The sequence below is a fragment of the Passer montanus genome, unplaced genomic scaffold (assembly GCF_014805655.1).
Source record: "Passer montanus isolate IOZ18808 unplaced genomic scaffold, ASM1480565v1 scaffold136, whole genome shotgun sequence".
Classification (NCBI taxonomy): Eukaryota; Metazoa; Chordata; class Aves; order Passeriformes; family Passeridae; genus Passer; species Passer montanus.
This window is the reverse complement of record NW_024360497.1, coordinates 966,846-990,272: the sequence shown is the minus strand read 5'-3', so window position 1 is coordinate 990,272 and position 23,427 is coordinate 966,846. Positions and strand designations below refer to the sequence as shown.

The 23,427-nt window shown below is 60.1% G+C and overlaps 1 protein-coding gene across 13 annotated transcripts in view; it reads left to right on the top strand.

Annotated features, from left to right (window-relative positions):
- The first annotated feature begins 2,298 nt into the window (after positions 1-2,298).
- EPB41L1 (erythrocyte membrane protein band 4.1 like 1) overlaps positions 2,299-23,427 on the top strand; it is a 58,861-nt gene continuing 37,732 nt past the window's right edge. For 3 of the 13 annotated variants that reach the window (XM_039699549.1, XM_039699545.1, XM_039699542.1), the window contains exons 1-2: positions 2,300-2,413; positions 5,447-5,496. The gene's annotated coding sequence lies outside the window, so the exon portion shown is untranslated. Of the gene's footprint in view, positions 2,432-5,446; positions 5,497-23,427 lie in introns of all 13 variants that reach the window. The other 10 variants (XM_039699553.1, XM_039699554.1, XM_039699550.1 and 7 more) reach the window with 6 other exon arrangements.

Here is a 23,427-nt window from a genome sequence, read left to right as displayed (position 1 = left end):
GGCGTCACCCCGGGCATCCTGCCTGCCTTCCCCTCGCTCCAGCACTGCTGGGGACTTCTGCTTTCCTACAGCAGCCTTCCAGACACACACAGGCCACTCAGGTGCCTGGCTAATTCTGTCCCTAACAGAAGAAATCTTTCCCTTAACTAATTAGTGTTTCTAATTTAGGAAGCTGCTGGGAATGACCTGTCGGTGAAAGGGCAGGGGGTGGGCTCGGCTCTTCCCGGCCTTGCTCCGAGCTTCCTGCTCAGGCTCGCAGACATCACTGGAGTGTCCTTTGCCTTAATTCTCTTTGGCTGTGCACTTGGGCTGTTTCCCTGCTGCCTTGGGCACGGAGCTCTGGTGCTGAGTGGCAGCTGGGACACGGTGGGGAGCGCGAGGAGATGGGCTCGGCTCGGCGCAGAGCGGCGTGGGCGGCTGCCAGGCCTGCCTGTAGTAGACTTTCATGCGGTGCCTGTCACTTGGAGGTCTGAGCTGAGCCTGAAGCTCCCTCTGCCAAAGGAGAAACACAAAACAGTGGCAGTCCTTGGGTGCTGGGAGCTCCTGCACGGGGAAACTTGTGCGTCCATAAACACCTGATTCTTTTGGCACCTATAAATGTGCTGGGGCTGTGACAGCCATGGCTGCGGGCTCATTGTTCTCCTCAGAGCAGCCGGTGGCTCTGAGTCAGCAGGTTTGGGTTTGTCACAGCCTGTGCAGGTCGGTGGTGCTGAGCAGTGGGGCTGGCCCTGCTGCAGCAGGATGTGGGCTTTGGGCCTGGACTCAGGCACTGGGAGCCCTGCTGTCCCTTGAGCCTGGAAGGAGCTGGGTCTGTGCGAGCTGCAGGACAGCCTCCTTCCAGCCTCCCTGGGGAACCCCTTCCAGCCCCTGGCCTGTGCCATTCAGGGCTGCAAAGCTGAGCATCACTGGTGCTGGCCAGGCTGGTCCTTCACCATGCTCTTGTGTGGACTACAGGAGGTGGAAAGCGTGGTGGAGGAGACTGCCTGTGATGGGGACATGTTGCAAGGCTTCCCCCGTGGCTGCAGATCCAGCCCTCCTCCCCTTCCAGCCCTTGAGGGGAAGCTTGTGGGTCAACCAGGACCTAAGTGTGTTTTCAGATGAAGAGAAGGAAGTCTGGGCAGCCACATTTTCCAGTGTGGAAGCAGTGGCTGCTTCCTGCAGCAGCTCTCCTGTCCACACAGTGTGTCTCTGGTGCAAAGCAGGGTGCTGGGCCCAGGCCCCATGGATGTCCCTTGTCTTGGGTGGGAGCTGCTCCCTCTGTCCTGCCTTGCTTCAAGGGGATGTGTGGAACCATAGAATAATGGGTTTGGGTTGGAAAGGACCTTGAAGTTCATCTCAATCCAACCCTCCTACCATGGGCAGGGCCTCCTGCTGTCCTGGGTTGCTCCAATCCCCATCCAGCCTGGCCTTGGACATGTCCAGCCACAGCTTCTGTGGGCAGCCTGTGCCAGGGCCTCCCCAGCCTCACAGGGAAGGATTTCTCCCTAATATCCAATCCTAAGAAGAGCTGTTGGACTGAAGTTTGGTATGACTGGGACAGGAGTCAAGGTTTGCTCTCCTTGCACTAGGCGTGGGGTGATGGGACTGTGTGGAATGGGGCAGACATCCCAGAGCCCCGGATGGGTCATTTGATACAAATTCTTGTGTCTGCATGTCCCAGTACACAGCTGAGGGGGCTCTGGATGCAGCTCAGAGTTGTCAGTGTCCTGACTGGGGTGTGCACGCCCCTGAGCCCGCTCATGCCCCCTCCCCAGGAACAGAAGCAGCAGCCAGAGCCTTAAAATCTGGATGATGAATCTCTGGAAGAGGATTTTCTTTCTGTCTCCTGCTGATGGACTGTGCCTTGCCTTCTGCAGGCTCCCTGGGGCTCAGCAGTGCCCGGGATGCTCCGGCAGGATTCGCTCCGAGCCCGGGCTGGGGGAGCACAGCCGGGGGTGCTGCCCGGCCCCTGTTGTGCTCAGAACACGGGACAAACGAGGCTGAAGCTGCAGATCTGTGCCTGCCAGCAGGTCAGCAGTTTCACTCGGCCATTTGGCCTCTTTGTGGCGGTGAAATGTGGCCGCAGGTCGGGATCTGCCCCATGCCCTTTCCGTGCCCAGCCCTCTCCCCCCAAGCTGTGACAGGACCGGGGCCACCTGGCTGGGCGCTGCTGTCCCCGAGCCCTGGCTGGAGCAGGTGCTGCGCCGGTGTAAAGCGCATCCTGCGTCTGGGGCGATGCTGAATGGGATTCACAGCCCAGCCCTGCTGCCAGGTTCCTCCCACCGGCTCCTTCCTCCCTCTGCTCCTACTAACCCACTGCCGGGCCCCTCGCTGCCTGGCAGCAGCGGAGATGTCTGCTGCTCTCCTTCCCCGAGCATCAGATGGAGAGGAAAACACAGGGTGGAGTCAGCTCCCGCACAAAGGAAATGTTGAGGTATCGTTTCTGCCTTCGGTGCGTTTTTTAGGTGGCTGGGGAGAGATTAAACAGGATCTTAACACATTCACAGCCCCCTTCCCACCTCATTTTCCTGTGAATCTGTTGCTGTCATGGTATCTTTCTGGTGATATTTTTAGCTTTGCCTTTTCCTTTTTTTCCCCTCCTCTCCTCGTATCAGGCTGTAGAAGGGAAACACGTTTCTATGGGAGAACAGAACGAGCCATTTCACGAGACATTTTGTCATGGGCAGAAGGGCCGGGAAATCTGATTGTGTGTTTGAAATGACACATTCCCCTTTGTAATCAGCTCATCGGCCTGGCTGGGGCAGTCCTGGCCGCCGGGGGTGGGGGATGGCCCGGCCCCTCGCATCCTCCCCCGGGCATCCGCCCGACCATCCCCGCTGGCCAGAGAAGGGCTCGGGGTCCTGCAGGTTTGTCTCTCAGTGGTCCCGTGGGAAGCAGCTGGATGCTGTGATGGGGAGCACTCTGGGTCTGGCAGTGTCTGTGCTGGTAGGAGCACAGGGCTTCGGGGCACCTGACACAGCTTTGGGGTTCTGGGGATGCTGAGAGGGATGTGGGAGAGGGCTCCAGGTGGGAGAGGGGTGGTTGGACATGGGGCTGCTGCCCACTCTGGGAAGGTGTCATTTTTGACAAGGATGCAGACTGATGTTGCGTGGTGATTGTGAACTTTGGCAGGGGAAAATTCCAGCCCGAATTCTCAGCAGTGTTTCCCTCTAGCAGATTTACTCAAGTCCTGACAGACAAAGGTCCTGTGAAGTGGCCAGAACAAAAGAAGCTTCCTGGGAGGGCTGATCTGGCTTGTGTCTGCACATCCCTTCTGGGGCAGGGGCTGTTACCTCTGCAGATTCCCTGGGGCTGTTCTTCAGGGAACCAAGGAATGCTTCCTGCTGTTAGGGAATGGTGGCCATGGTAGCATGACATGTTTGGAAGTGTCCAGGGCCAGCCTAGATGGGACTTGGAGCACCCTGGTCTAGTGGAAGGTATCCCTGCCCATGGCAGGGGATGGAACAAGATGGGGTTTGGGGTCCCTTCCAACCCAAACCATTCTGGGATTCTATGGGATGAGTAAATTCCTGCTCATCACCTTGGTCTGGTGTAAGACCTGTCTGACTTGGGGCGACCAAGGGAAGGGCCTCAGGATGTAGAGAAGCTGCAGCTGCCCATGCTGTGTTTTGGGGACAGGGGCACTCTCAGCCTTCCCGGGCACCTCCATGCTGCTGAGGGAGCTTTGGAGCTCAGTCCCACCCTGGGCAGACCTGGGAAGGCCGTGGTGGTGTGGTCCCTGGTGTGGTCCATGGTCCCTGGTGTGGTCCCTGGTGTGGTCCATGGTCCCAGGTATGGTCCATGGACACCCCTGTGTCTCCTGTGCCCCTCTCCAGCTGCACTCCCTGCCCTGTGTGTGCCCCTGCTCTGCTGGAGGGGACACTACGAGTCCTTGAGTCCCTTGTCCCTTGGTTGGACCCATCAGCAGGTTTGCCAGGTGCTGGTTTCAGTCTGGGTGAGCCAGAGCAGTGCAGGGCTCCTTCCTAAGCCCGGGCCAGCAGTGCCTCCATCCGTGTGCCACCATGTCCCCTCTCCTGTCCAGGGGCAGTGTCACACCGACCTGCCAGGGCCGGGCTGGCTGGCTGCGCTGAGGAGGTGGTGGCAATGTGGTGGCAATGTGGGTCACTGTGGGATGTGCTGAGGAGGTGGTGGCAATGTGGTGGCAATGTGGGTCACTGTGGGATGTTTGTGAGCCCCGGGCAGTGTCTGTGGCTGTCCCCACCAGCCTGGCGCCCAGCAGGGCTGTGTGGCAGGAGCTCGGGGCAGGCTGGCGTGGATTTCTGCTCTGGGGAGATGCTGCTCGTGGGCAGAAGCGAGCAGGGCTGGGGGAGGCCTCGCTCCCACTGCCAGGATTCCCAGAACTCGTCATTAACGTGATCCTGATTGATGCAGTGTCTCACACCCCAGAATGGCCATGGCTCAGAGCTGGCACAGCAGCCGTGGTGGCCTCTCACAGGGCAGGGATGGGCTGAGGGGATGGGCAGTGGCAGCCCTGCCAGGCTGGGCAGGGTGTACAGAGTGCACCCAGAGCCAGCCCGTGGTGACAGCCTGCCTGTGCTTCCCCAGGTGACAGCCACAGGGCAGGGGACAGGCAACTGCCAGCCCCTCCTGCTCACCTGCTCAAAGGTGGGTTTGTCTCCTTGGATTGCTGAAGCTCACAGCTTTTTTACATCAGGTTTTCTGGCTGGGAGCAGCCTTTGTGCCTCCAGGGAAAGCTGCTTGGGTCGGTGCTGCTCAGGGTGGGCTGTGGGCTGCACACAGCTGATGTTTGCTTGTGGAGAGTGAAAGGATTTTGCTGAATCCATGGGAGAGGTGGGAGCTTTGCATAGGCCTGCTTTGCTTCTGCCTGGGGGGAGGCTGGGCCTCGCCTGTCCGAGGATGTTTGAAAATTAACCCTTGGAGAGGTGGGAGCTGTCCCTGCTGTGCCAGACCTGCTTCCTCCATGACACTGTGGTGCTGCTGGGCAGATTCTTCTCCCTGGCTAGGTGCAGCTGTCATGTAAAAGGCTCTGAAAATGCTGTTGCAGGCTGGGCTGCCCCTGCTTGCTGCTGGCTCAGGCTCCTGCACTGCTGCCCTGCAGCCAAAGCCCTGCCAGCCCCGTGCTGCCCTGGAGCCACGGCGTGGGTGACAAAGAGGTGGCACAGATGGCCTGAAAGGAGAGCCTGGGCCATGCCCAGGGATCAGGTGGCACTCAGAGGTGTGTGGGCTCTGCAGCTCTGCCGTAGTAAATATTTGCTGCTCTCCAGGAGGGAGTGGGGCTGGCTGCACATCAGGAGAGCAAAACGACATCTGAAGCAATCCACAGCTCCCTTTTCCAGCAGGGAGGTTTGTATGGAATCCAAACACAGTGCTGGAGCTGGGCAGGCACCCTCTGATGACAGCTGTAGCTGTCCTTCTGTGTGCTTGCCATCATCTCTGGGCAGGACTTTTCCCTTCTTTTTAACCAAATCTGATTTCTTCTTTGCAGGTTGTAAATCGTGCCTGAGCTGAGTGCTGAGAGCAGCCCCTGGAAGCAGCGTGAGTTTATCCTGAAAGCTTTTGTTCTCCTTTCCACATCCCACATGAGGCTGAGTGGGTTTTACAGCGCAGAAAAGGTTGCTCAGCACGGAGAGGTGCTGCAGGGAGAGGCTTGTCTGCCAGGAACCCCTGGGAATCTGGCCTGCTCCCACCAAAACACTAAACTGCTGGGCTTGGGCTTGTTGTGGCTTTCTTTGTGTTGGGATTGCTTCCTGGTTTAGCTGGGACATGGGCAGCAGCCCCTTTGCCCACGGAAAGGCTCCTCCAGGCTGCCCCAGTCCCTGAACACTGCCGCAGGGGTTTGGGGTCTCAGTGTTGGGTTTCCCCACTCCGGGTTTCCGTGGTCTCTTGTGAGGAGGATCTGAGGAAGGCAGTGTGTTTGCAAACCAGCTGTGGGGTTTTGCTGGCTGTGGATCCCTGCCCAGGGCTCAGGTCCCTGGGCTCACGGGCTGGGCCTCAGGGGCAGCCTGGGAAAGCTGGGAGCACAGCACGGGAGAGGGCTGAGCTGCAGAATTCAATTGCTGTGATGCTTGGAAGAGTGGAGGGCCTGTGGTGCAGCCTCTTCAGGGACACAGGGTCCCTTCAGCTGTAGGACTGCTCCATTCCAGAGCTCCTCTGCCCAGCACAGTGACAGCCATGTGAAACCAGATGTGAGCAGCTTCCAGCAGCCGTGAGGGCTGGGGGACAAGGTCCTGCTTCTGCTTTGGCTCTCTGACCTGCAGAGCAAGGTGAGCCTGGGCAGAGCTGCAGCACAACCTCACCCTGGGCTGAGGTGGGAGGACAATGTCCTTACCTGAAAATTGGGATGAGGAGCCCCACAGCTGCAGCCTGCTGTCCTGGCTCTGTCCCAGGTGACAGAAGTGTGTGGCAGTGTGCACCACAGGGCTCAGACCCTGCTGCCCACAGGGCTCTGGGTGCAGGTTCTTTATCCAAGGTTCCACACCCAGAAGGTGCTGGCACTGCCCAGGCTCCCCAGGGAATGGTCAGAGCCCCGAGGCTGCCAGAGCTCCAGGAGCATTTGGAAAACACTCCCAGGCACAGGGTGGGATTGTTGGGGTGTCTGTGCAGAGCTGGGGGTTGGACTGCATGGTCCTTGTGGGTCCCTTCCAGCTCAGGATATTCCATGGTCTGTGGGTGTGGGCAGGGGATCTGGGTCCCTGCTGAGGGCTGGCTCTGATGGGCTCCTCGGGCTGGAGCTGGCTCTGGCTCACAGCAGGGCAGGTCTCTGTGTTTTATGAGCAGTTTCTCACCAGCCCTCCTCCTCCAGGCACTTTGCAAGATGCCAACTCCACCCATGCCTGGGGATGCAGGTCTGCAGGGAGAGCCAGGAGAGTGGCAGGGATCCTTGTCCTTTGTGTTGGGATTGCTTCCTCATGCTTTTGTGTGCTCAGGGATTTGGGAGTGGGGTGAGAAGTCAGGAGCTGGTCGAGGCAGAGCTGCAGGCCCAACATCAGTGGTGGATTTCATGTGCTCCTGCATGGCCTCAGTGTCCCCCAGGGGTGGGGACAGGGTGCCCTGGGCTCTGTGCCCACTGGATACCCATGGGGAGTGTTCTGCTCCTGGGCAATGCCACCAGGAAGCTCTGCCCCTGGATGGGTGCAAATCCCTGTTGGGATCCCCCATGCTGGGGTGGCATGAGGAGTAGGGAGGAGGACATGTGCCATCCCCATGGTGACCCTGGTACCAGCCAGCCCCTTGCCCTTGCTGGTGGCTTTGGTGGCCCAGGTGCAGCTGGGGGCCCTGGCCTAGGTCTGGGTGTCTTTGCTTTCACAGTTGCCCCTGGTATCTCATGGCTGCTGGGGCTTGGGGAGGTGTCCCCAGCTGTAGGGGGGTTGGTGGCACTTCGGTCGTGGCACAGCGGTTGTGCTGGCAATGAGCTTCTCCTGTCTCTGTGTTCCAGCAGCTCCCTCACAGATGGGGCTGGATCCCCTCCTGGGCAGGGTTCCTGGCTGCTGGGTTTGCCTGGGGACTGATCCTGTGGGGGCTTGCTCAAAGGACGTGGTCATCCACCAGCAGCCTGATGGTCACTGTAGGTCCTTCCAGCTGAGCTGCCTCATCCTCCTCAATGGTGCATGTGTCACCATTACCTTGTGGTGACACTTTGTCACCACTTTAGACCCTGACAGGGCCTTGTGAGGTGCAGAGCAGAGGATGATGATGATGGGGAAAGTGCTTGGTCCTTCCTTTGGACAGGAGAAGATAGGAGAAGGCAGGGCTGAGTCTGTCCAGGACAGGGCTCCTTTTGGTGCCTTCCCAAAAGCTCTGGGTGCTGTTCTCCTCCTCGAGCTCCTCTCCTCCTCCAGCCCACTGCTTCCCAGGGTGTCTGGCCCTGTGTTCTTCTTGCCCAGGGAGTAGCTGATCTGCCCTGGCTGCCACATCCCAGCAGAAGGCAGCTGAACCCGTGGTCTGTGCCTTCCTCTGCGGGCAGGGAGAAGGATGGGAGCAGCTCTGTGCCAGTCCCTGGCAGGGCGAGAGGTGTTCCACAAGGGCTGCAGCAGCCCTGCCTGCTCCTGGAGTGCAGCCCAGGTGCCTTGCTGGTGCTCCACAGTGGGCACTGGTGTCTGAACTGGCTTCCCAGGGCTGGCTCTGCCATCACAGCCTTTGGCTCAGCCTCCCTGCCCTGCTGCACCAGAACATTCCAGGGCTGTGCTCTGGTGCCATCCCTGCGTGAGGCTTGGAGGAGGAGGGCAGGGATGGCTGCAGGCTGGTGGTCCTGCTCCCTGCCCAGGCTGACTTGGCTGTGGCACCTTTTGGGCAGTCACTCCCCATCCCAAAAAATGGGGGCTCAGCAGGGCAGAGCCAGCTCTGGGTAGGGCAGGGCCAGCTCCCAGCACCACTCCCAGGCACTGGGGATGTGTCACTGGGGGTTCAGTCCCCAGCTCTGCTCACAGGCAGTTTTTAATGCCTGCAGAGCTCAGGTAAGCAGGGAGCACCTGCTGCTGTGCCCCCTCAGGAGGAGCTGGCAAAGGGCACTGCACGGATCCCCTTTGGCCTGCGAAGAGCTATCAGGCTGTTTTATGGAGCAGCTGGGGGGATGAGGCTGCTCTGTGCTCCCTGCCTTCCCCCCCTTGCTGCAGCGGGACCCTGGCAGGGCTGGCAGCCCTGGCACAGCCAGCGGGAGCTGGCAGTGCTGCCTGCAGGTACCAGGGCAGTGCCCTGCCCTGCCCACGGGCTGCTGCTGCACTTTCCTCTTGATTTGGGGCCCATCCTGGCTGCAAGACATGCCTTGGTCAGCGAGCCCTGCTCTGTGCCATCCCAGCTGCTGGGGCTGAGCAAACAGGTTTGTGGTATGTGGCAATGTGGGCCCTGGAGGCTGGGGGAGCTGCCAGCTCCCTCAAACTCTTGGGAAAGGCTGGCTGCTGGCCAAACCCCTGCTTGCCTTGGCCGAGCTTTAACCTCTTGTGCATCACAGCACTCAGGAGCTGGGCTTCCCCCGAGCTGGGTCACGGCGGGGCAGCCTGGCTGCCCACCCAGCTGTGACCCCTGTGCCCGGCTGCTGGAGCCTCCCTGGCCCAGAGCTGGGATGCTGCCCCTCCTGTGGCCTGCAGGGCTGTCTGCTTGGGCAGCAGGAGCTGGGGCTCTCCTGGGAAATGCAGCTTTGCTGCTCTGGTGGCCCCGTGCTCACCCAAGCCCCCACAGGTGATGGAGGGCTCTGGTCCCACCCTCCCCACTCCTCCTGGGCTGGGCTCCTGTCCCACCGTGCTGCGCGGGGGATCCCTGTGGGGCTGGTGGAGGGGAGAGCTGTCTGCTCTCACATCCCTGCGGAGGAGGATTTGCCACCCGGGACTGGTGTTTCAACAGCTTTTCTGGCACAGCGGGGCCCAAGGGATGTGGAGCTGTGGGCAGCATCTGGGCAGGCCCAGTGTGGGCTGGGGATCTGCAGGACTTGCTCCCAGGGGAACAGCAGAGGCTGGGCTGTGTTCAGGAGAGCCCCTGCCCCGGTGAGGGTGTGCTCCGGGGTATCATCTTCCAACAGCACACCTCTCTGCCTTCTTCCAGCCCATTTCCCACAGCCCTTGCTGTTTTTCCTTTATTATGGGGCCCCTCGTGCAGCAGGCAGGACACTTGGTGGGGCATTGCAGGGGCTCTGCACTGTGGAGGAGCTGTCAGAGCCTCAGGCCGCTGGGCTTGCTGGATGGAGTGGGAGATTGGGGCTCATGGCCACTGGTGCCACCATCCAGCTGCCGTGTGCATGCTGTCGTTGAAGGCAGCCAGTGCTGGGACAGCGCTGTCACGGCACCTGCTCCAGCCCCACCTTCCTCCAGCCCAAATCCCAGGATGGCAGCACAGCCCCGGGTGGGGGGGCAGGTGGGCTGGGCAGGAGCGCTGCACCTCCCGTCCCTCGCTGCGAGCGCTGCTTCGGGATGGGGCTTGGGTGGAAAACTGGGGCTGCATGAATTCGGGAGGGAAGGAGAGAGCTGCCCTAATCCTGCTCTGGATTCAGCTCGGCTTTTGTGCATGAGGCTGCTCAGCTGCAAGTGAGGAGGTACCCGGGTTGCCGGGGAGACAGAGCCGTGGGATGTGGCGGATGCTGCGGCCACGGGGAGATTGTGTCACCCTTGTGCTGCCACCAGGGCCAGGGCCAGTGCCAGTCCCTGACTGCGTTTGTGTCACCCTTGTGCTGCCACCAGTGGCAGTGCCTGAGGCTGCTGAGCCATGTGGGGCCCTGGTGCTCTGAGCACCCTCCTGGTGGCTCCTGGTGGCTGTGGCTGCCCTGCGTGGTACCCTGAGGTCAGGGGGCTGTGGGTGTTCCTGGCATGGAGCAGGGCCCAAGGCATCTCCAGGTGTGTCCCCCGTGCCAGCCCAAGCAGAGTGGTGCTGTCTGGGGGGGCAGGTGGCCTTGCCAGCACTCATCTCGTTCCCCTGCTGACCAAGAGGGGCAGCCCCAACTCTGGGAAGTCTTCTCTTCCAGAAGGGTCACAGATCACCTTCAGGTCCCCAAGAGGTGACCTGGGGCTGGTGAGCAGAAGCACAGAGTGCTGTGCCAGCCCAGGCTGGGGTGGACCTGGCTGAGCTGGAGCCACCTCTGGCTTTGTGATCCTGGTCCTGCCTGAAGCTTTCCCAGTTTAGCTGGGAGGGCAGGAGCTGTGCCAGCCTCTGCCTGGGACTGGTGCATGGCCCAGGACCTCCTGGACACAAGTTGCTGTGTTGGGATTGGCTGTGGGGCCAGACCAGCTGTGACAGTGGGATCCTTGCCCCCAGGGCAGGGCTCAGGGTGCCTGGGTTGGGACCCTCCTCTCAGAGCAGGAGGCTCTGGTGGTTCTCTCAGGCTCTGCCTCACTCGGGCTCTGCCCTTGGGTGTGGTGGGGAGGCTTTGCTCAGGTTTGCTTATTGTTTCCCCTTTATTTATTTATTATTATGTTTTTAAGCTTTTCCTGCAGCCCTTCCTTCTCTTGTCATTTGATTGCCCAAGTTCCCTGAATACTTGTCACCTGCCTGGGGGTAGAATTTGAGACACATCAAAGGTAGCTGAGCTTCTGCAGGCGCTGAGAACATCCTCTGGGAGCTGGGGAGAGATTAAACAGCAAGGGGAAAAAAACCAGCTGCTGTGCTCAGGTTTGGCCAGGAGGTAAAATGGAAGGGCTGGGGAAAAGCAAGGGAAAAGCAGCAATATTGGCTTTCCAGAAAATGTCTGCCCCGTGCCTGGCAGGGGCTGGCCTGGGGGTCCCTCCGTGTGCTGGGCCTTGGAGGAGCTGGGTGGGAGCAGAGGCTGGGGCAGCTCTGCTGCAGGAGCTGGGGGCTCCGAGCCCTGGGGGACCCCAGAGCCCTGGGATGGCTGTGTGCAGCTGGGGGACAGACTGGGCTGGCCCTGCTGCATGACTCAGCTGCCTGCTGCTGGCTGGAGTGGGGCAGGGAGCAGTGCCAGGGCTCCCACGGGGTGCCAGAGCTGGTGGCACACCTGGGGTCCCACGGGGGCCGAGGGCACACGAGGGTCCAGCCTGGGAGCAGAGCTGCTGCCTGCACAGGGCTGAGCCACACTCCAGCTGCAGCCCAGCAGGGGCAAAAAAGGAGTTTTCAGCTTTGCCCTTGGGAGTGATACAAAGCAAATTGGATAGATCCCAAGCAGTGGCAGCTTGTGGTGTCTGGCCTGGATCGAGGCAGTGCTTGCAGAGGTGTCAGCACCTTGGGCTCTGGCAGAAAACAGTGCCAGCTGCACCTCCCAGGCCTTAGCAGAGCAGCCCTTGGGCTCCTGGTGCTGCCCTGCCCTGTGACCAGCCCCCCGAGCCCCTGACCAGCCTGCAGGTGAACCTGCACTCAGGGAAGAATGGATTTTTGGGGATGCTTCCTTTGGTTTAAAACCCTTACAGCACAGGCATTTTGTTGCAGAAAATATCTCCTTAACATCTTTTCAAAAAAACCCAAAATAACCCACCTAAGATATTCTCCTCCACTTCCCTGAAAAACCTTAGGGATTGATGCTGCTGGTGGGTGAGCCAGTGTGGGAGGCTGTGCCCCAGCACATCCATATGCCAGCAGGGATGGGTGCCCTGGCTGGGGGTGAGCGGGGCTGGGGACTTCGGGGAGCAGCCAACTGCAGCTCTCTGGGGCTCCTTTAGTGCCCAGGGTGCAGTGCCAGGGTGCAGGGGGGCAGTGCCATGGTGGGAAGCTCATGGAAGCCTCCATGTGCTGGTGGGTGCACTGATTTCCTGCAGCACAGTGATCAGTCAGATTTTCAGGTGCCAAGTCGAAGGGAAAGCTTGGGTTTACTCTCTAGAAACACCAGTGCTGGGGATAGTTTAAGGAAGCCCCCAAAGGTCTATTTTCCAGCTGTGGTTTTCTGTGGTTAATACAACAGTTTTCTGCTCCTCTTTCCAGCCAGGTAATCTGTCTTCCCTTGGAAGGGAGATGAACAGCAGTATAAATTGCAGGCAGGGCCCAAAAATACATTTGCAAGAGCAATTCTCTTCCTTGAGCTCCTGCCTGTTTCACGTACAGATCTGCTGCTCTTCTCCTGTGAACTTGTAGCATTTTCTTCCATGCAAATGGATTTTGAGGTGTTTGCAGGGATGTCGGCCTCTGTTGGCTGGGGGTGTTCAGTCTGGAGAAGAGAAACCTCCAGAGAGAGCTCAGAGCCCCTTCCATTGCCTAAAGGGACTCCAGGAGAGCTGCAGAGGGACTGGGGACCAGGGCCTGGAGGGACAGGACACAGGGAATGGCTTCCCAGTGCCAGAGGCCAGGGATGGATGGGATACTGGAATTGTTCCCTGTGAGGGTGGGCAGGCCCTGGCACAGGGTGCCCAGAGCAGCTGGGGCTGCTTCACCCCTGGCAGTGTCCAAGGCCAGGCTGGACAGGGCTTGGAGCTACATGGGATGGTGGAAGGTGTCCCTGCCATGGCAGGGGGTGGCACTGGAGGGGCTTCAATGTCCCTTCCAACCCAAACCTTTCTGGGATCCCAGTCAGCTGGACTGGCTCTTGAGATGGACTCAGATAGGATGAAGGTGTTTCCATGTGTCCTTTCCCTTCTCCGCATGGCATTTATCAGCTTCTGGAGGCAGCAGCTGGGCCTGGGCTGGGAGGTGCCATCTGGAAGTGCTGCTCCCTTTCCTGGAGGCCTTTGGGGCAGAGCTGTGGGGCGCAGCTCAGGGTGCAGAGGAGCACGTCCCAAAGGAGCCATCCTGGTGCTGCAGCGGGGAGGGGGAGGCTGGCAGGCACCAGGGCTGGCTCCTGGCTGGTTCCTGGCCCCCTGTGCTGCCGGGCTCTGCAGCAGGGCCGGTGCTGCTGGCTCCTGTGGGATGCTGGTTGCTAAGCAACCGGCAGAGGTGGAGCTTCCTGGGTACCATTCCCAGCACAGCCCTGCCTGAGCCCTGTGCCTGCTCTGGCACCCCCACATACTCCCAGGCAGCTCGGTGGGAGCTCCTGTTGCCCACACCCCCCTGTCCTGGGGCACGAGAGCATCACCAAACCTTGATTTGGGGTTTCTCTGCCCAAGATCACCCAAACCTTTCCCTGGGGAAGGAGAATGTCTTGAAGCTCTCTTGACCCTTTTGCTTGGGATTCCCACCCCAGCACTGCCCTGCCTGGCTCTGGGAAGCAGAGGCAAAAGAGGGGAGCCCCAAGGCTTCTGCACCCTGAGACTCCCTGCAGCCCTGTGCCCAGGCTGGGGCTGGCTGTGGAATGCTGCAGGAGCAGCTTTCCCCTCTGGAACAGGTGTGCCCAGGGAGCCTGGGTGCCTAGGGTCCTCCTGAGGCTGTGGCTGTTTGTGACAGGCCGTCCAGGCTGGCACAGGAGGGCTGCGTGTCCCTCAGGGTGACCCTGCCCTGCCTGGGCACGTTGTGGCCTTGGCTTTGTGCCCTTCCCAAGGCCAGGTGCTGGTAAGGCACTGGGAGGGTGTTTGGCTCAGGTGACATCCTGCAGGTGGGAAGGAGCCCTCCCTGTGTGCCTGGAGGATGGGCGGATGTTCTGGGGTGGCTTTAGCCCTTCGGTGCCTCCCCAGGGCTGGTGCATCCTGTGCCGTGGCTGGTGGATGTTGTGTGCTGAGTGTGGAGCACCTCCTTTTCCCCAGCTTTCTCCTGTCCAGCCAGTGCTCCTTGCTGGACTTTGCTGAAGAGCTGTAAGCCCCAGCTGTGCCACCAGATCATGAATTTCCCCTCTCTCCACTCCTGGTGTGTTCCCCACTCTGCTGACTGCGCAAGCCATGCCTTTTGAAAGGTCGCTGTTTCCCTGGAAGAGGCACATCCCTGCCTTTGTGGGGCTGCCTGGAGTGATGGAAGGGACAGGCTGGGCAGCCTTTGGCTGTGCAGGAAGCCCCAGAGGACTGCCAGACCCCTGGAGCTGTGGGCAGGGATCAGGCAGTGAGGTGGGGTTGCTGTGGATCCTGCCACGAGGATCTGTCCCTGACGCACCCCCTGCTCCCAAGTGCCACACCAGTGGGATCTTGTGCTCTGGGCTGAGTTGTGGGGTCCCTGTGAGCCTGCAGGGGTGTGGCTGTGCTGGCAGGAAGGCTGTGTGACAGCTGTCCCCAGTCAGGGAGGGCATTGCTGAGCAGCAGGGATGGCTCTCAGGGAGCCGAGGCTCTGCCTGGGAGCAGAGGATGGTTTTTCATCACTGCTGACAGAGAAAAACTGCTTGTGCTTCTCAGTGGCTGTCCCAGGGAGGGAGTGAGGGAATTGGGCTGGAGCTGGGGAGCTCTGGAGTAGCAGCATCCCCTGTCACCTCCACGGGCCGTGGCACTGTGGAGGGGCTGGGCAGGTGCAGCCAAGGCCTTGGCGAGGCTGGGGGCATCAGTGGGGCTTGGCTTTTGGGGTGAGATGGGAGAGGCCCGTGGTGCCAGGGAGAGCAGGAGAGTCCCCGGAGCTCTGAGCAGGCAGGACTGCCCCGAGGGTGGTGCTGTGACACCAGGGCTCAGTGGTGGCACATGATGGCTGTGGTGGTGCTGCTGCTCCGCTGGGAGCAGGGGGAGAAACCCGGGGGGACTGGGGTCTGCGGGGTCTGCTGGCTCTTCCCTCTCCCTGCTCTGTGGTGTCTGGGCTGTGCTTCCATCTGGAGAGGCACTGGGTGCTCACAGGGGCTGACCCAGGGCTGTCCCCCCCAGCTGGGACATCTTCATTTGGGCGTTAATGAGGCTGTGGAAGGTGTTTCTTGGCTTCTGAGCAGACACAGCAGCTCATTCCTGGACTTGTTTGCTCAGCTGGGAGGTGTCACTCAAAAGGGTGGGAGTGAAATCTTGCTTAAAGTGGCCCCACAGTTCCCACATCAGGCAAAAGGACCACGTCCTGCCGTGTGAGGGGGAGCAGGAGGACGCTGCCTTTGCATCCTGGCGGGCTCCGAGGAGGAGGAGGCGCCTCAGCCCCATCCCCCAGGATGCAGCAGAGGCTGTGCTCCTCTCCCCTGGTTTTTCTTGGTGCCAGAGCAGGCTGGAGGGAGGTTTGGTCTCTTGGGATGGGCTGTGTCCCAGCTGCTCTCGGCTCTGGCAGCTGTCACGGTGAGCTGCCGTGGCTGCCTGACTCCAGCCTGGCTCGGGGCACAACTCCCTGTCAATTTGGTGGCTTCTTTCCCCCTGCTAAGTTTCTCATGATTCATTTTTGACGTGTGGCACAATGCTCTGGAGCCACAGGGATGCTGATCTCCATTTCCAGGGCGTCCTTTTGTGGAATCAGCTCAGGCTGCTGCATTAACCGTGGCTCAGGGGCTGGCCCCAGAGCAGGAGGGCACTGCCCGTCCCCTGCAGGCAGTGATGCCAGGCGAGGATGTGGAGGGGGCCCTTTGCTGCCTGTCAGCAGGGTCAGATGTCTCCGTGCTGCCTGGCTCGGGCATGATGAGCGAGCAGATGTCTGGGCTCCCGGCAACTGCTGACATCATGTAAATCCATAATTGCCCAAACACACACTCAACACGTGTCAGTTAAGGCTGGGCTGGCTGCAGGAGAGCAGGGAGGTGGGACAGCCCCCCACACCATGGGCTCCTTTTGGGTGGTGGATCCTGAAGCTTGTGGAGGTGTCACACAGGATCACTGCCCTCATGTGAGTGTGTTCCCACGAGATCATCCCACCCTTACTGCCTTTGCTCTCCCGTTTTTCCCCACTTGACCCAGTTCTTCACTTGGCAGCTCCAGCCTGGCTGTCACACTCTGTGTGATGACGAGCTGCTGTCTGCTCTGTCTGCTCCAGTAGTGCCTCAGGCGGGCCTTGGCTCCTTCTCCCTGGCTCAGCATCCCTGGGCAGCTGCAGGTCAGGTCAGTGGAGCTGAGCACAGCAGCCCGACAGCCCCAGCCTGCCAGGCTGCACTGGGGCAGGACAGCACCCCCCTGTCTGGACAAAGGTGTCTGAAATCACCAGCAACGCCCCACAGGGCCTGTCCCTAGGAAGGGACCAGCCCAGCCAGCCTGGAGGAGCCCTTCCTGCCCTCTCTGGTCAGGCAGGCTCTGGGCTGGACCCGTCATCGGTGCCAGAGGGACAGGAGTGGACGTGTCTGGGTGGTTTCCCTGGGAGCAGCCTCCCGTGGCCAGTCCATGGTGATTTCCTCCCCCAGCAGGTTCAAACCTCTTAGCTCTTCCCTTCCTGAACTGCAGAGCCATTCAGGCTGGAAAAGACCTCCAAGATCACCAACTCCAACCTGTGACTGATCACCATCTTATCAACTGAACTGTAGCATTGAGTGCCACATCCAGTCATTTCCTGACCACCTTTAGGGATGGTGACTCCACCACCTGCCTGCGCAGCCCTACCAATGCCTGGCAACCCTTTCAGGGAAGAAATTTTCCCAAATATCCAATCTGAAACTCTGCTGGTGCAACTTGAGGCCGTTTTCCTCTCATCCTGTCCCCCTCCCTGTTGGGAGCAGAGCCCAACCCCTACTCCCAGCTGCTCCCTCCTGTCAGGAGCTGTGCAGAACCAGAAGGTGCCCCCTGAGCCTCCTTTTCTCCAGCCTGAGCTCCTTTCCAGCTCCCTCAGCTGCTCCAGTCCCTTCCCCAGCTCTGTGCCCTTCTCTGGACACGCTCCAGCCTCTCAAGGTCTCCTGGACACAGCGCTGGAGATGAGGAGCTGGTGCTTCCTGGTGGGGTGGGACAGCTGTGGGGGGGACAGCTGAGGTCAGGTTGGCAGGACAAGGTGACAGAGCTCACCTGGGCTGGTGTGAAACCTGCTCACAGGCTGAGGTGAAGAGGGAATGCCCACTCCCTGCCTTTCAAGCTGCCCTTCGTGTTCCCAGTGCGATGTTTTTGAGCTCAGTCCCACCCTGCTGGGCAGGAGAACAGCGTGCTCTCCTGCTCTGACCTCCTTCCAAACGCTCCTGGCCAAGGCTCAGAGAGGGCTGGGACAGGGTGGCCCTGACCCTGCACATGCTGTGGGGACAGGGATGGGTGGGGGTGAGGCTCGTGGGGAGCAGAGGGACGGTGCCTGCAGGCTCCTGGTGGCTGCAGGGAGGTGGGTGAGGTGGGCAGTGCTGGCAGGGGAGGAGCACAGCCTCTCCCGGTGCCCCTCTGCTCCTGCAGGAGTTGAGGTGCCCATAGGGTGTGGTGTGAGGCCAGCAGGGAACTGCTTTAGTGTGAATGGAGAACACAGGAGAGATTGTGACTGTCTGGGAAAAGACTAAACTGGGCTAAAACACCCATCTGTGTGACTGCCCTGAGGAGCACTGAGGGAACAGCTGGACCTGTGGAGAGCACGATTGAGAGAAGTGTGTGGGGATGAGGGGTCAGAAGAAATTGTGCACCAGAGGCCAATTCTGGTGCTGTGATCACAAAGCTGTGCTGTCCCAGCTAACGGGGACCTGCAGGAGCCAGGCAGAGGAGGAGGGAGCCCCAGGGTCCCTGCAGCTCAGGCAGCAGGGTCTGTTCCCTTCAGGAGCAGCCAAGCCCTGCAGGCAGGAACAGGAGCTGGGTGGGTGGGTTGGGCACCAGCAGGTGCCCAGAGAGGAGCTGCTGGGGCTGCAGGGACCTCCCTGGGCAGCTCCACAGGCTCTGGAGACCTGCTGCTCTCCGAGAGCCTCGGGATCAGCCCTGGCAAGGACCGAGGCTGGAGCCTGATGGACCTGAGCAGGCGCTTCCCACTAGGGCTGGAGCCAGGTCCTGCTGCTTGGATGGTGGCTGTGGAGGGCTTCTGTGACCCCCCCAGCTTGGCTCCTTCTCCCTGGCTCAGCATCCCTGGGCAGCTGCAGGTCAGGTCAGTGGAGCTGAGCACAGCAGCCCGACAGCCCCAGCCTGCCAGGCTGCACTGGGGCAGGACAGCACCCCCCTGTCTGGACAAAGGTGTCTGAAATCACCAGCAACGCCCCACAGGGCCTGTCCCTAGGAAGGGACCGGCCCAGCCAGCCTGGAGGAGCCCTTCCTGCCCTCTCTGGTCAGGCAGGCTCTGGGCTGGACCCGTCATCGGTGCCAGAGGGACAGGAGTGGACGTGTCTGGGTGGTTTCCCTGGGAGCAGCCTCCCGTGGCCAGTCCATGGTGATTTCCTCCCCCAGCAGGTTCAAACCTCTTAGCTCTTCCCTTCCTGAACTGCAGAGCCATTCAGGCTGGAAAAGACCTCCAAGATCACCAACTCCAACCTGTGACTGATCACCATCTTATCAACTGAACTGTAGCATTGAGTGCCACATCCAGTCATTTCCTGACCACCTTTAGGGATGGTGACTCCACCACCTGCCTGCGCAGCCCTACCAATGCCTGGCAACCCTTTCAGTGAAGAAATTTTCCCAAATATCCAATCTGAAACTCTGCTGGTGCAACTTGAGGCCGTTTTCCTCTCATCCTGTCCCCCTCCCTGTTGGGAGCAGAGCCCAACCCCTACTCCCAGCTGCTCCCTCCTGTCAGGAGCTGTGCAGAACCAGAAGGTGCCCCCTGAGCCTCCTTTTCTCCAGCCTGAGCTCCTTTCCAGCTCCCTCAGCTGCTCCAGTCCCTTCCCCAGCTCTGTGCCCTTCTCTGGACACGCTCCAGCCTCTCAAGGTCTCCTGGACACAGCGCTGGAGATGAGGAGCTGGTGCTTCCTGGTGGGGTGGGACAGCTGTGGGGGGGACAGCTGAGGTCAGGTTGGCAGGACAAGGTGACAGAGCTCACCTGGGCTGGTGTGAAACCTGCTCACAGGCTGAGGTGAAGAGGGAATGCTCACTCCCTGCCTTTCAAGCTGCCCTTCGTGTTCCCAGTGTGATGTTTTTGAGCTCAGTCCCACCCTGCTGGGCAGGAGAACAGCGTGCTCTCCTGCTCTGACCTTCCAAACGCTCCTGGCCGAGGCTCAGAGAGGGCTGGGACAGGGTGGCCCTGACCCTGCACATGCTGTGGGGACAGGGATGGGTGGGGGTGAGGCTCGTGGGGAGCAGAGGGACGGTGCCTGCAGGCTCCTGGTGGCTGCAGGGAGGTGGGTGAGGTGGGCAGTGCTGGCAGGGGAGGAGCACAGCCTCTCCCGGTGCCCCTCTGCTCCTGCAGGAGTTGAGGTGCCCATAGGGTGTGGTGTGAGGCCAGCAGGGAACTGCTTTAGTGTGAATGGAGAACACAGGAGAGATTGTGACTGTCTGGGAAAAGACTAAACTGGGCTAAAACACCCATCTGTGTGACTGCCCTGAGGAGCACTGAGGGAACAGCTGGACCTGAGGAGGGAACGTGGAGAGGAGGATTGAGAGAAGTGTGTGGGGATGAGGGGTCAGAAGAAGTTTTGCACCAGAGGCCAATTCTGGTGCTGTGATCACAAAGCTGTGCTGTCCCAGCTAACGGGGACCTGCAGGAGCCAGGCAGAGGAGGAGGGAGCCCCAGGGTCCCTGCAGCTCAGGCAGCAGGGTCTGTTCCCTTCGGGAGCAGCCAAGCCCTGCAGGCAGGAACAGGAGCTGGGTGGGTGGGTTGGGCACCAGCAGGTGCCCAGAGAGGAGCTGCTGGGGCTGCAGGGACCTCCCTGGGCAGCTCCACAGGCTCTGGAGACCTGCTGCTCTCCGAGAGCCTCGGGATCAGCCCTGGCAAGGACCGAGGCTGGAGCCTGATGGACCTGAGCAGGCGCTTCCCACTAGGGCTGGAGCCAGGTCCTGCTGCTTGGATGGTGGCTGTGGAGGGCTTCTGTGACCCCCCCAGGGCTGTTGGCTTCTCCAGGACTGAGCTGTCCCTGCCACTGGGTCTCTGCAGGGCTGGGCCATGGCGGGCACAGAGGCCTGGGGACAGTGGGGAGCTGCAGAGCTTCTAAGAGTAGAAAGGCAGAAGGAGCTTTGCCCTGGCCGCTCAAGACAGGGACAGCAACAGCCCAGATCTGGAGGGAGGGAGGTTTGCTGAGATAGAGAACAACTCTCTAAGCTGAGGAGGATAAAGCCCTGATGGAGGTGGTGCTGCAGGAGAGGAGTAATGGAATCCCAGAGTGGTTTAGGTTGGAAGGGACTGTAAAACTCATCTTGTCCCCCTGCCATGGGCAGGGACACCTTCCACTATCCCAGGGTACTCCAAGACCTGTCCATCCTGGCCTTGGACACTTCCAGGGATCCAGGGACAGCCACAGGTGCTCTGGGCACCCTGTGCCAGGACCTGTCCACCTTCACAAGGAAGAATTTCTTCCTAACATCTGCCCTAAATCTCTCTTGGTTTAGTCTGGAATGGTTCCCTCTTGTCCTGTCATTCTCTCTCCATGTAAAAATTCTCCTTTCTCTATTCCAGTGCCCTTAGGCCCTGGAAGGGGCTCTGAGCTCTCCCTGGAGCCTTCTCCTCTCAGGGGAGCACCCCCAGCTCTCCCTGGCTGCAGAGCAGAGGGGCTCCAGCCCTGTGGCCCTGGGCTGGGAGCCTTGTCCCTCCGTGTCTCTCCTCTCCACCACAGACTGCTCGCGGGGTGGGAGGATGAGGTGCTGCCTGGGTTGGGGCAGCTCTTGGGGCACTGTGTGGCTGTGCAGTGGGGCTGGGGGCCCGGCAGGCTGCGGGCCGGCCCCGCTGCCCCCGGTGAGTCAGCGCTCGGTGATTCAGCGCCGAGGAGCATCGGGAGATGCTTTCCTGCTTCCCCTCATCTTATCAGCCGTTCCTGAGCCTGGCTGCCAGGTACAGCAGCTCTGAGCTGGGGAGATGTGCCCTGTCTGCCAAGGGGGCTCCAGCACATCTGGCACAGCTGTAGATCCCAGAATGGTTTGGGTTGGAGAGACCTTAAAGACCAACCTGTTCCACCCCCCTGCCGTGGCAGGGACACCTTCCACCATCCCAGGCTGCTCCAAGCCCATCCAGCCTGGCCTTGGGCACTGCCAGGGATCCAGGGGCAGCCACAGCTGCTCTGGGCACCCTGTGCCAGGGCCTGCCACCCTCACAGGGAGGAATTTCTTCCCAGTATCCCATCTAACCCTGACCTCTGGCAGTGGGAAGCCATTCCCTTTTGTCCTCTCACTCCAGACCATTGTCCCCAGTCCCTCTCCAGCTGTCCTGGAGCCCCTTCAGGCACTGGAAAGGGCTCCACACTCTGCCCAGAACCTTCTTTTTTCTAGGTTGAAATTCATTCAGCTATTCTGACCCAACCCAAACACATGCTCCAAAAACCTTATTTGGGCATCTTTCCATGTCCATTGTGGGCTCAGATGCCCTCACCTGGAGCCATAAGAACTGCCCACAGGTACAGTCCTGTCAGGGCCTTGGTCCACGCTCGGTGCTGCAGCTCAGAGTGGGGTCAGAGGCTGTTCTGCATCCTCAGTGTGTGGCCAGGCTGGTGCTTCCAGCCTCTGCTTTCCTTCTGAAGGACTTGTGCAGAGCAGGTGCCCTGTGCCAAGCTGAATCCTGGTAGTGGGGGGGTTTTGGTTGCATTTTGCAAGTTATTGAGGAGTTCTCAGTCTGGCTGTTTGTGGTGTCTGAGCACTTGGATGCCAAAGGATTCTTCTCAGCTTTGTGGGGACACAAATGCTGTTGCTGTACCTTCGTACAGAAGTGAGACTGGGGAAATGTTTTCTTAGCACAACAGAGCCAAAGCCAGGTAAGAAAGGTTGTTCCAGGCTGGACCTCCTGCCATCCATCTCTGCCAAGGCTGCTGTGAGCCAGCTCGAGGGGGATGTCTGGCCATGGTCCTCCCCTGGATGCTATTCCTGGCTCTTGTTCAATCTCCTTTGACACCCTTTTAGTCCTTTTGTGTATCTGTGAGATGCTTCAGAGGATGGAAATTTCCAAGTTCCAGTTTCCCTGCAGCAGCTGGAAGCCAGCTAAGCCACACGTGTGCTGCAGGACTCGGACAGTTTCAAACACTCAGGTTTAGGGGTGGGAACTCTGGGGACTTTGGTGCTTTGGGGTTTCTGCAGGGTGTGGTGGCTGAGTGGTGGTGATGCTGCATTAATGTGGATAAAACACCCATTATAAATACACCCTGACCTGCAAACAAACAGGGAAAGCAGCCTGGGCAGGGCTGGTCGCTGCTCAGAGACAACCAGGAACGTCTGAAGGGTGTTAAAGGGCGTTAAGCAGGAGGGAATGGGAGTAAAGCCGTGGGCTGTGGGCACTTCTCACCTGCAGCAGCACTGGGGCTGAGGGGTCCCAGCTCCTGGGGGATGGGGGGAGCTGGTGGGGGGCTGGGAGCATGTGGGGCTCATGGAGGTGGGCATGGGGCAGCTCTACTCCTGCTCCTCCAGGCTTGGTGGCATGGCCTGTCCCCTCCCTGTCTCCTCCATGGAGGGTGGGGAGGGCTGGGCACCTCTCCTCTGTGCTCTTGAGGTTTACCCTACACAAGGAGCTGCTCGGGGGCAGGGGGTTCTCCCCCAAAACAGGGATCTGCCAGGGTCCTGGGTCCAGCACAGCTGCTGGGGAGCTTTGCTTTTTTGGTTGCATTTTGCAAGTCATTGAGGAGGTCTCAGTCTGGTTGATTGTGGTGTCTGAGCACTCCCATACAGAAGGATTCTCCTCAGCTTTGTGGGGACACAAATGCTGTTGCTGTACCTCTGTACAGAAGTGAGCCTGGGGAAATGTTTTCTTAGCACAACAGAGCCAAAGCCAGGTAAGAAAGGTTGTTCCAGGCTGGACCTCCTGCCATCCATCTCTGCCAAGGCTGCTGTGAGCCAGCTCGAGGGGGATGTCTGGCCATGGTCCTCCCCTGGATGCTGGTCTTGTTTCAGCTCCTGGGAAGCTTTGCTTCAGCGAGACCACAGGGGTCGTGGGGATCCCAGGCACTGGAGCGCTGTGCAGGATAAACTGGGAAACACAAGGATGGGTATCAGTGAGCCTGGCTGCGTGGGAGGCCCTGGAGGCTCCCCAGAGCAGTGGGACACCCCTGTCCCACGGGACCTGGGGCATGGCACTGCATGTCCTGCCTCTGGGGCAGGGGGAGGTGACAGGAGTCTGATGTGGGCAGCACTGGGGGGCTGGCTTGGGCTGGGGAGTTCCCTGCAGTGCAGTTCCAGTCCTGGGGCAGGACTGAGGTACCTTCTCCTCTGCACCCACATCCCCTCTGTGTCCCAGGGTGTCCCCTGAAAGGAAGGTCAGAGCTGCTGAAGGAGCCCCTGTGCTGCTTCCCACCCTGCTGCAGCTCCAAGCTCACTTGCTCTCTCTTGTCCCCACTCTGATCCCTCTTGCATCCCT